This window comes from Callospermophilus lateralis, chromosome X (assembly GCF_048772815.1).
Source record: "Callospermophilus lateralis isolate mCalLat2 chromosome X, mCalLat2.hap1, whole genome shotgun sequence".
NCBI classification, from domain to species: Eukaryota; Metazoa; Chordata; class Mammalia; order Rodentia; family Sciuridae; genus Callospermophilus; species Callospermophilus lateralis.
The window spans coordinates 52847534-52857850 of NC_135325.1; positions in this window are offsets into that span (position 1 = coordinate 52847534).

Consider the following 10317-nt stretch of genomic DNA (forward strand, 5'->3'; position numbering starts at 1 on the left):
TCACAGAGTCACATGGCTTTAGAAACTCGGACGTACAAACGTCCTGCCGCGCCACTAACCTTGTTTGGACTCCTCAAAATCTCAGATTGTTCCTGTGGACTACTTCCTTTCCTCACTCCCTCCTACTCCTTGTAACTCTCACATTCTAGTTTTTAACCAACTATTGTCAGCAAGGATTTGCTAACATGAATAATGACGACAGAGAAAATAGCCTTAATTGAACGCATACTATATGCTACATACTGCCCTAGGGACTTTACATGCATTGCTCATCTGATCGCTACACCAATCTTATTAGTCTTTTACCTTCATTTGCTTATGAGAGAGCTGAGGTTTATTTAGTATGATTACATTGCCTAAGGTAACCAACCTGTGCAGCCAAGACAGAAGCCCAGATAGCATGGTTCTAGAGTTCTCTAACAGTCCAGAAAGGCTCTAGAAAGTTGAAGGGATGGAAGACACAGTCCTGTCTTAAAGGGAATTATAGTCTATAATGTATATTTTAAAAACCCAAACATATATATTGGCTAATGGGAGGATTCATGGACCCGAGACTTCAGATCAGATTCTACCACTGAACATGCTGTATGCCCTGAGTAAATCCTTACCCTTTCAGAGTCTTGGTTTTTCCGTGAATAGCATGAGGAGATGCCAAGGGTTAAATGAGATGAGTGGGGATTGTTAGCACTACTCAGAGGGAGACTGGGCTGGGTGCATGAAAAGTATCTGGAAGAAAAAAGAATTGGAGCTGGTTCCTAAAGAAGTAATAGAATTTGAATGGGTGGATGGGAAACACATTCCACATAAGAGTAATGCAGGTGAAAAAACTCCAGGGATGGGGAACAGTCTTATATGTTTGTGAAGCCATGAGTGTGACAGTTTGATGCACTTGACGCAAAGAGTTGTGAAGAAATAGAGGAAAATGAGACAAGGTACAAACGTATCAGGCATTTATTTGGGAAGGCTATTAATTCATTTTTGTTCAAGCACTATGCCAGGGACATAGGAGTACTGAAGTGGACCAGACATAGCCCTGCCCTTGAGATGCTCACAGTTGAATTCAGGAGGTATGCCTGTTAGAGAAGGAATTGCAAACCAGGACAAAAAGATGATATCGAGGAGAGGTCTTCCTTCCACAGAGGGAGGGTCCAAACAACTCTACCAGCTTCCTTCAGAGATGATTTTGCACATAGCCACTTGACTTGGGGCATTCATACATTCATGTATTTCTCAAACATCTATTGAAGATCTATTATAGTCCACTTGCTGTAGTAGACATCAGATACAGACTTAAATAAAATGTGTCTTTGGGCAGAGGGAGATGAATTGAGGTCTTAAGGTGTCAGTGGGAACTGGCTAGCCAGAAAGCAGGGAAAGTGATGTGTGAAGGATATCTCAGGCAAAGGGAAGTCATGTGTAAAGACCCAGAAGCAAAGCCAGGGAAGGCATGTTCAGAAACTTGCAAAGTGGTTCATTGTGACTAGGTGTGAAGTGGGAGCACTGCCAAGAAGGAGGATGAGGATTTGGCAAGAGCCAAATCATGCAGGGGCCTGGATGTCATGCTAAGTAGTTTGGACTTTGTCCCTAAGGGGTACTAAGAGCTGTGGAAGAGGTTGAAAGGTTTTCAGGAGGAGGTGACATGATTAGACTGGTGTTTTTGGAAGATTGATTTGTCTGCAGCGTGGAGGGACTGGGTTGGAGGGGGTGAGACTGGAGGCAGGGAGACTGGTTAGGAGACTAGTTAGTGGTCCAGGTGAGAGGCATTGAGCACTAAACAAAGGCATGAGCAGTGGGTGTGGAAAAAAGAAATGCACATGGGTGCGGGAAATGAAAGATGCATAATTGAAAGAATCTAGGACTGGCCTAGATGTAAGAAATAGAGACAGGTCTGAAGAAGGAGGGTGAAATCAAAGGGTACCAGTTAGTGAAACTGGCATGACTACTCCTGCCCAGCTAGGAATTGTCTTTTCTGAGCCATTCTTTGTTTAGTCCTTGGAGGGTTCAGTATTCTGTTTAACAAAGAAGGCTAATGGCTTACAGATACCTAGTTTAGAGCTGATTGGCAGGGCCACAGTGATTGACACCCTTGAGTGCCAATGAAAGAACAGCCTGCCAGGCGTAGGCTATCAGCTCTGAGCACCTCTGGAGCTTTCTGTGAGAAGTCACTCAGGCAAGACTCCCCTCCCTCTCCCCCAGCACACACAGGGTGAAAAGTGTCTCACAAAGGTCCATTTATCACAGGAGCACAATATAACAATAACTTACCCACACAGTATCCGCTGCACACAAAGGAGAAGTGTTAGCACACCAGCAATCAGAGGAGGCTCTCATTCTGTCACTCTAGATGACATAAGAAATGGGGCTTGGGCAGCAAAAGCATAGGCATCTAGTCGGTCCCTGGAGCAGAATAGCCAATGTGAGGAGAGGGACTAGAGTGGTCTGCTGCTCCCCAGAGCTGGTAGGCCCTGCTAGCCTTCTCAGGCCTTCTTATCTACCTTCCCATCCCCCTAAGCAGAAATATCAAGGTGGGTCACTGCTGAGGTTTCCCACTGCTGGGAAAGGCACCCTCAAAACCAGGAAGTACGGAAGACAACTTGTAGTAGAGGGAGGAGGGGAAGGTTTTCCACAGTGAAACACTGACAATTTAGGAAGAAGAGAAAGTGGAAGCTGTTTAGAGGCCAATGTGGATACCAGGGAACTTTCTGTTAATCTCAGATCTTTAAAGGTCATGGGCAAATGGTAGGAAGAATGGAATGTAATTAAGGGTGAACGGGAGAATCTGGAAGGAAAGTGCCAGGTGGCTAAAGCACAGCTTGAGCTGAAGCTTGTCATGGTCTCTCTGGGTCTCACTTTCTGTCCACTCCTCCTTCCAGAATTGGAGTAATTTTTCTCATATCTGCAGGCTACATCTGTCCTAAGACGTAGCCTGCAGATATGATTCAGTTATAGTCACAAAGATATAGGTGGATGTCATTGGAGAGAGTGCTCCATTGATACAAGACAGGATTGAAGTAACCCCAACCTGCCTACTGGAACTCAGGAACAAGTCATCCCTTTGCTGCTTATAGGAGTCTAATCTAAAGTTTCTATTGAATCTCTACCTCATTCCCCACTGCTGATCCGTAGCCTTCTAGGCAGGGTCTCAGAATTTAAGACCCTGCCTGACCATCAGTCCCCTGTCAAAGCCTAGTCTCAGTCATGCTCTTTTAGTCTACTTTCTAGGAAGAGAGTCCTGATCTTGAACCTCAACACCGTGGCCGAAGCCTGGTGGTCCACTGACTCCTCCAGTCCCAACTGCCTACTTGTATTTCTAAACACCCCCTCCTTCTGATTACTAAAGTCATGTTCAGCCTCTAGTTTTCCTGTTATAACCCTATGCCAATTAGGAATTCTTTTGGCCACAAATAAGAGACAACTCTACAACTGTGACTTAAATAGATAAAGATTTATTTATCTTATTCAACAAAAACTCCTTTGATAGATGGTATAGGACTGGTATAGCAGTTTACCGATGCCATCAAGATCCTGACTTTTCATCTCTACTACTCTTAAGGTAGACTTTCATTCACTTGCCTTTTGCCTCAGGGTCACAAAATAGCTGCCACAGCAGTTCTGGGCTTCAAATCTGTACTCTAGACAGCAGGAAATGACAGAGCTGGCGAGGGGGTGGGAAGGCTAAGGGCAAAGGACCTCCAAGAAGTTTTTGTCTTTTTATTCACAATGGAGCACTCTTTCCAGTGACATCTACCTATATCTCTGTGACTGAATCATATGGACATTCCTAGCTGCAAAGGAAGCTGGTAAATCCAGTACTCTTGGTGAGTACATTGCACTCTGAACAATGTTGGGATTCTGTAAGTAAGGACAAAGAGGGGAAATCATTATAGGCAGGTAATTAGTAGCATCTGCCATGAACCCAAACCACCAATCGCTTGCCTGGACCATCTTTCCTTTATTACTACCCCCACTACTGGGCTTGGATTGCTGGAATGGACTTTCTCCTAGCAACTGCAGCTGGGTTTGTTCCTCTAGCAAAGGATTGAAGAGACCTTCCTGGTTTAACAACAGCATATTTGAAAAAGACCTTGATTTGATTGTAAAGTCTATGTGAGCCAACAGAGTGATGATGCTGCCAAAAGAGGTAATTAGATTTTAGGCTGCATTAATAGAAGTATAGAACCAGAACAAGAGAAGCAATGGTTCTGCCCTTTTCTACACTTGTCACATCGCACCTGGAGCTCTGTGATCCACTCTGGAAAACCCATTTAAACTGGGATACAATAATGAAGTTCAAGGTGAATTACTAGGCTGATGTACCAGCCTCCACATCATCTGAGAAACAGTTGAAGGCCCTGGGCTTCTTGATCTAGAGGTAAATAGACCCAGGGAAGAACATACATAGGGGAAAGTTCTAAAATAGTTATTCAGAATAGGGTTCAAAGCCAGAGAAAATACAGCAAGGAGAGTAGTATCAAGTGATTAAGCAAAAGGATGGGAGAGAGAACCAATAAAAACAAATACAGTACACAATATGAAGCAAATATTGTTCTAAGCATTTACACATACTAAGTCACTCCATTTAGTCATGTATTAAGACTATGCTAATAATTCTTTGAGGTAGGAACTATTGTTATCTTCATTTTCCAGATGAGGAAACTGAGGTACAGATATATTAAGTCACTTGACTAAAGTCACATGATTAGAAAGTGCCTGAGGCAGAATTTGAACACATGTAGTCTGGCTCCAGGATTCAAGTCACCTTACCTCCTCTCAGAAGAGGGTTAGTGGTTCTGGGTAATGCCCTAGATTCACACACCATGTAACACTTGCAGCTTCTTTATTATTTAGCAGTCGTGGGTGAGTTGGGATACCTGGGGCTGAGATGGTGGGCCACATTTCAAGACCTACAACCCAGGGGATTACTCCTAGATATTTTGATACTTTCTCAGTCAAAACTCAGAGAAGTAAATGTCTACATTTTAGTCCACCTTGGGCTTTCCCTCTCAGTTCCAATTTCTAATATGAGGAAGCCAGCCTCATCCCTAGGTAATTGACAGAGTGGCCTAACCCTAGGATCAATTCTCTAGGCTGCAAGGGTGCAGAGATGGCCCCCTCTGGAGTCTCCACTACTCCTGAGCTTATAGTGTACACAGTCTATAGCTACTTCAGCTGCCACTCCAACCCAAATGGAAAGAGCCAGCTTTCTGGCTATTTACCCAAGGCCCAAAGCCAACTTCCTCAAAGTTACTAGGACTAAATCCACCCTGCCCCCATCTCCCATAATCATCAGTCACCTCCCTGAATTGTAAGCCTCATCTCTACCCTCACATTGACTCTCTCACTGCTTTGCTGTTTTCTTCACACAACCCAGCCCTTCAGTTTTTCTCTACCCCCCAAGCCTCCACTGGGCCTCTTGAGCAGCTGCTCCCTAATCAACATTCTCAATCTCTTTTACCTAATGGATGCCTCGCTCTACCTGGAGGGCTCTGTTTCCCCTACTGCCTTCTTATTTGAAACCTGCTTGTGGTCTTTTCCAGTACCTTAGGTTCAGCAGGTTGGGTAAGTCTTATTTGCTTCCCATTGCTACTTCCCTACCATTTGCTTTTGTCCCTATTGAAAATACTACAGTTCTTTTGAGTCTCACATAATTATTTTGAGCCACATGCCCAGCCCATTTTTAAATTTTTTTTTTATTTTGAGACAGGGTCTTGCTAACTTTCTCAGGGCCTCCCTAAGTTGCTAAGGCTGGCTTTGAACTTAGGATCCTCCTGCCTCAGCTTCCCGAGCTGCTGGGATTACAGGCATAGGTCACTATGCCCGGCCTCATTTCATTTTGATATATCAAAATGCTGTCATGTACAAACCTCCTGATCATATCCCTATAGTGGGTTGAATTGTGTCTTCCAAAGAGGTGCATGGAAATCTTGACCCCCAATGTTGAGGGTGGCCTTATTTGGAAATAGGGTCTTTGTAGGTGTGATTAAGTTGAGGTCATACTGAGTTAACGTGGTTTCCAGTCCCATCACTAATAACCTTATAAAAAGAGAGAGCTGGGCAGGGCAGTACATGCCTCTGATTCTAGCCACCTGGAAGTCTGAGGCAGGAGGATCAAAAGTTCAAGGTCATCCTCAACAATTTAGTGAGGCCCAAAGTGAGAACCTGTCTCAAAATTTTACAAACAAAATAAAAAGGGCTAGGGATGTGGCTCAGTGGTTAAATGCCCATGGGTTCAATCCCTGGTTTTATATATATACAAAAAAAAAGGCTGAGTGTATGTTAGTGGTAAAGCACTTGCCTAGCATGTGCAAAGCCCTAGGTTCAATCCCCAATGATGAAAAATAAATTAAAACGAACAGAGGAATTTGGACACAGAAAGACCCAAACAGAGGGAAGCTGGCCATGTAAAAACGGAGGCAGAGATTGGATTAGCACAGCTGCAAGCCAAGTTTTGCTAGCAGCCACCAGAAGCTAGGGGAAAAGCATAGAAAAGATTTTCTCTGAGAACCCCAGAAAGAAGTGATCCTGCCAACACCTTGATTTAGGACTTCTGGCCTCCAGAAATATGAAAGAATAAATTTCTGGGTTTTAAAAGCCATTCAGTTTGTACTAATTTGTTAGAGCATCCCTAGGAAACTAACACACCCCCTTTCTCAATGAAAGCCTTGGTTTCTGACTCATGGGCCCCCACCACAAGGCCTGCCATCATCCAAGGGGATTTCAATGCATAAATTTTATTACCCAGGCATCACCTGAATCCTAAACTTAGTCATCTCTTCCACTGTTTCTCAGCTCTCTACCTCCATCACCACAAATTAGGCCTGCTCCACCATAAGTCACCAGTTTCAATCAAATGCTCCTCACTGCTTCACTTGCCCTACTAGGGGCTACATTTTTTTTTTTTTTTGAGGAGAGAGAGAGAGAGAGAGAGAGAGAGAGAGAGAGAGAGAGAGAGAGAGAGAGAGAGAATTTTTTTAATATTTATTTTTTTTAGTTATCGGCGGACACAACATCTTTGTTTTTGTACGTGGTGCTGAGAATCAAACCCGGGCCGCACGCATGCCAGGCGAGTGCGCTACCACTTGAGCCACATCCCCAGCCCAAGGGCTACATTTCTTTAGTACATCTCACTCTCTAGCGTGGCTATCTACCTTCTCCCTCTTGGCAGATAACTTTGTTGTTAGGTCCCTAGACATTAGTAACTCCATTTTGATTCTGGGACTCAGAACTGAAACTTACAAACTGTCAAGAAAAAGAAACTTCAGATACTCTGTTTCCATACCCACCCCCCTTCCAAGGTCCCTACGTACAAAAATCTGTTGTTACCCAACCACCTGTACCCAAGGTCTTTTCAAGCTTGCTCTTTTTCCTTGTTAAAAAAGATATAAAACCTCTATTCAAGTCATCCTGCTTGCTGTGCCTGGCAGAAGAGCAGCCTGGCAGACATTCCCTGTCAATAAACCTTCGCTTAAACTCAGAGATGTGTCTCTCCTGGATATTTGTGCCAGCTACCCTAACAGTTGTCACCTGTTTCACTGAGAAACTTCAAGTATCAAGCCTCCTCTTCCTGCCACCATATCTATGTATCAGTTCATCTGTGTCCTCTGTAGGATTTCCCTTCCGTAACATTGAAGGGGGTACCCTTTCTTCTCAGGGGGGACTGTGACCTTCACTGGTGTTTGGCAGCCTGCCCCTTCCCCCCTTCTCACACCATCAGCTATCCATTTTCTCTTTAATATTCCCTCAACTGGATGCTTCTTAGTAGCAGGTGAATTAATCTCTCCTCTCTTGAAATAATGTCCTCCTCAGTCTTAAACCTCCACTAGTTATCCCTCACTCTTCTCCTCCTTCAAATAAACTTCTCAAAAGTTCTCTCCCTTTATTTCTAAGCCTGCTACTTCAATTTTGCTTTCATCTCATCATCACCCTGAAAGTGCTGTCACCAAAATCACCAACAATCTTCATGTCATTAATTCCAAAGGAAACTTCTAATCCTTGTCTTAATTGACTCCTCAGTGTCATTTGACATTATTGACCACTGCCTCTTTATTGGAGCAGTTTCCTTCTTTAGCCTCCCTTCTTGTGTTTCTTCTCCTCTCTAAGAATTTCTTATTGAGCTCCTTTGGGACCCATTTTTCTCTAGTTGGCTTATACATGCTGGAGTTCCTCAAGGCTGCCCTGTCTTCTCATTCTGTATGCTCTCCCTAGGAAATCATGTCCATGTTTTGTAACCTATGTTTATGTCTATGATTATGTCTATGATTGAAATACAACTCAAATTCAATATATCCAAGAAAGACCAAACCTATGATTTTCTCCCTTAGATTTGGTTCTCGCCTAGTTTCCCTCTTAAACTTAATGGCATCCCCGACTATCCATTTGTGCAATTTAGAAACCTAGGAGTCATCCTTGGCCACCACACCTTTCTCATATCCAATCTGTTGCTAAGTTCTTTTACTTTTCAAAATCATTTTAATCCACCCACATCTTTACTTACACTTCCAGCCATCTTCCTCCATGTTACTACCATTTCTCATTTTATTAATTGCAAAACTGGTCTCTCTATTATACCCACACTATTCCCCTCCAACCACTTTTCTCCCCTCCCCTCCCCTCCCCTCCCCTCCCCTCTCCTTCTCTTCCTTTATCGTTTCCTTCTTTCCTTCCTTCTCTCTCTCTCTCTCTCTCTCTCTCTCTCTCTCTCTCTCTTTCCCTCCCTCCCTCCCTCCCTCTTTCCCCTCCTCCTCCCCTTTCTTGGTACTAGGGATTAAACTAGGGATTAAACTCAGGGGTAGAGTGCCCCTACCAGACCTTATATTTTATTTTACTTTGAAACAGGGTCTCACTAAGTTGCAGAGACTGGCCTTGAACTTGCAATCCTCCTGCCATAGTCTCCTGAATTGCTGGGATTATAGGTATGTGCCACCCCACCAGGCCCTCCAACCACTTTTCTACAAAGCAAAAAGAATATTTTCAGGGGCTAAATCTGATCATATCATCATCTTGTATAAAAAAAACCCTCCAATAATTTCCTTCGACACTTGAAAAGAAGAATTATTGATGTGGGCTACAAGGTCCTATAAGGTCTTGCCCAAACTTATTTCTCCAGCCTTAGCACATACCGCTCTGTCCCTAATGTTCTATGCTTCAACCATGTTGACCATCTTTCAGTTCCAAATATGTCATGCCTCATTGACCAAAGAGCCTTTGGACATGGTGTTTCCCTTGCCTGAAACACTGTCTCCACTTCCTATCTCTAGTACTTTGCCTATCTAATCCTACTTAATACTGAGCACTCCATTCCAGCATTGTTTCATTGTTTCCTCCAGACTGGGTCAGATTCCTTCATTATATGTCTCATAGAACTCTCTGCCTTTCTTGATAGCACTTATCTTATTTGCATTTTCACCTTTCTTTGTGTAATTCCTTAGATAAGTACTATCTTTCCCACTAGACTCCAAACTCCATAAGAATGGGAATCATGTGTATTTTGTTTCTACTTATTTCTGTAGTGCCAAGTCCAGTGCCTGGAACATGGATGCTCTGTATTTATTGAATGGATGAGTGAGTGAATGAGTGAGGGGGAGTGATTGAATAGAGCCATTTCAAATGAGACCATCCCCACTCTATTACAGAGTTATAGGTTTGTCCTAACATATCTGCTGATATGACAGTGTTTTAATGCCAAACAATAACCCAACATGTAGAAACAAAATAAACCTTATAACTGCCTCTAGAGAAACTGATTTCCCTCAATGAAGATAACATCAAGCAAGCATCTAACCAGAAGTTGAATTAATCTCCAAAGTTTTTGCCATCCAAAGTTTTGTGATTCTAGATATTGGTGCATAGAAAGGGTAGCTTAAGCAAATAGGATTCAGACACTCTATGGGGAAGAAAAGCCCCCTGGAAGAGACCACTGTGGGATTCTAGCCTGTGAAGGTCACCTCATTCATTTCCTTCTGTTCCAACAGAAGCCTCTTTTTAAGTCCATATTTTGGACGATCATAATTTTTCCTGCATCAAAGATTGCCATGTGGTAGAGGTTCTCCAACTTTTAAAACTCTCTCAGTTCCAAGATTCATTGAAATTCTTGTTTCCAATTTTCATCTTTCCTCAATTTAATGTTATTTTCTTATGCTTCTCATGGCAAGGATGGAAGTACAGTGGTCCAGAGGTATCCAAAGAGTTTTTAATAAAAGTTATTGTTTGTATTTGTTATAGTTGTTTGAGAGCAAGTCCCCATATTTTGTAGTACAGTGCCATCTGTGACAGAATCAGTTTCCTATTATACTCTACATGGGAAACTCTTGGCCTTTG